Raw genomic sequence first — 2,727 nt, 5'->3', positions numbered from 1 at the left:
CCATAGTCCTCAATAGTGGGGGGGGGGGGGGGATTTTCCTGACATTTGAAACTGTATTCATATTTCTCTTTACTAAATCTGTCCTGATAGTTCCTATATCATCTAAGAAAAATCATGTTCTCTCTCAGTTTATTGAGGACTATAGTATTGTTTAAAAAAAATGAAACATCTCTCAGTGAGTTTGCAAAAGGTCCAAGTTCCTCGAAGTAAAGATCTTCGACAGTTCGAAAATATTCTTTATTTCACATTGTATTGCGCTGTCCGAATTCATAAGTAAAATCAGCTTCTGAATATTAAACCGTAAATCTCCATTCCATTCATGCATAATTGAATCTCATTGTACTGGTTTATAGAAGGTAGGCCTACATCCAGGAACATGGAGCTCTTGTACGATCTTAGAGTGCAGGTTTAAAGATATTTATACCTCTGTCACGTTTCTGTCGTCTGTCGACTATTCTAGTCATAATGTTGTTTCGTACTCAACCGGTTTAAAACTGCATGACATACGATAGACGTTCCGAACCAGACGTGTCAGCTTTTAATAGATACTATTTAACGACTCAAGTTTTCACCCGATCTTACACCTCCAGGCTAAACGTTATTTAACAAGTCTAGTGTTATTTTAAGCATTTTGTGGCCTTATATTAGCATGTATCTTTATCCACCAGGACTTACAGGACACTGAATCCAACGATGGGAACATCTCAGAGGCCATTCCAAGTACATAGAGGTTATACAGTGTCAATCTTACAGACCTATGAATATGTATTAGAAATGAAAGAAATTAAGTTTTACATCATACTATCTTGTCATTGATTGGACGAAGGCAGGCAATCCCACGGACTGTACGAATAGGCGACTTATTCATTATCAGCTTCTCCGATATTTATCATAGACAACTTAGTTACAAATAAAGAGCTAAAGTTTGGTCCAAGTCGACCTTTCGACTGTCAGATTTATAGAGCAACCAGATCTTTATCGAACCAAATGTTCTACGCTCTTGCAAAAATTAGAACTTATCGCCAACCGAAGTGGTCAGATCTCGGATCATCATGTTGTAAGGTTTTGACACGACCAGTTTTGCTAATGCAGCCGTTTATTTAAAAAAATTTTGATGGATCCTTTGTATCTTATTTCAATATGTTTAATAAATTATTATTATATTACTTTAGATTTCATTGGTGAGATTTGAAGTTCTACTATTAAAACATTCTGAATTGCTAACGAATATCAATGACATGCTAATAAGAATTTTTTAATTTAAATAGTAACGTCTTATATACGTTTTATTTCAAGGGAGGGAATTCTCTGAAATTTTATATGACCACTGAGGGCACTTATGGAAATGTGTAAAACCAATGTTAGTCGCTGCTCTCAGGCATCATCAAGTCTGATAGAAATGATGTTTATAGCTACCTATCATAAGTTTTCGGAGTACTGTCATCCGAAGCATTGCACGGTGTTACAGTAGGTACCACTCAATTCAAGAGAATAACCCTTCCTGCTGGTCAATTTCTTTGCAAGTTCTATTCAATACGATTCAATTTTCATGTACAATCCACACTCTAAAATTCGCCCTTGCGTCATTTCTCCTTTGTTTCTCTGGATGGGCTACCCTTCTGCTAGTTCGATTCTTTACTCTCCCAACCATTTCTACACTGTTTGTACTTTTCAATAAAGTCTACTATCCCTGTTCCTGTACCTTTTCCTCTCTCTTCTGGAAGCGTCCTTTCTCCCCTGAATAATGATCACTAACTCTACTACACTTTTTCTTACCCATGCGTTTTTTTCTTCTATCGCTTTACTTTTTCCTATCTAACCTTCCCCTTGTATCCTCTCGACTTCATTTCTCCTGGCCCTATCCTTAATCCCAATAAGGATTTAGCCCTATACTCTCACGGTCATTTCTCTATCGTTTACCAAGAATCTCTAATAGAAATATAAACGCCAAAAAGCAGATATTTGTACACAAGACAAAACAGTGAAAATTTATGACCGTTTTATTTCTGTAAATTAATGTTTCTGTTATTTTTAGTGCTTTTAAATTCTATTTTATGTATTTAAAAGGTTTCCCCTGTCTGCCATTTTGATCATAAAAGCTCAGCCTAGAGACATTTTGACAAGAATATTATTACAGACATAACTCTCGAGTGATAAATATATTATTTGATATTGTATCTTTCTTATAGTTTGTCTGAAGTCCCTTCTAAAAATGACCCTTAAAGGTGTATGCCCTAGAAAAAAGATACTGTCAAATCTAAATAGCCTATATAGTATAGACTTGACGGAATACGGACACTATACCACGTTTATGAGCACTTGATCTTTTTAAACTTTGGTCGCATTGTGACTCTGGGTAAGACTTCCACGGATTTGTCTGGATAAAGTCAAGATCTCAGAAATACACTAATCTGAATGGTTAATAAAACTGAATCAAAAAATCGATCAGAAAACTGAATCTCTTAAAAATATATAAAATTTGTATTTATAATCAATCTTCGTTCCGTGACAGTCCAGTAACCGTTTCAATTCCACCTCAATTTATTTCTTCTGTCTTAAATAGGATGCAGCTCTGCGTAGACAAAGTGGAATTGGATGATAGAGTTTAACTTTCACATGGAAAACATGTAATACATCGCATGGATATTATAGTGTCAAGCAATGCTAAGTATATATCAAGCTGATACCAATATATTTCATTAAAAGATACAATGATACGATACTAAG

This window comes from Lottia gigantea, assembly GCF_000327385.1.
Source record: "Lottia gigantea unplaced genomic scaffold LOTGIsca_20, whole genome shotgun sequence".
NCBI classification, from domain to species: Eukaryota; Metazoa; Mollusca; class Gastropoda; family Lottiidae; genus Lottia; species Lottia gigantea.
This window is presented reverse-complemented; position numbering follows the sequence as displayed.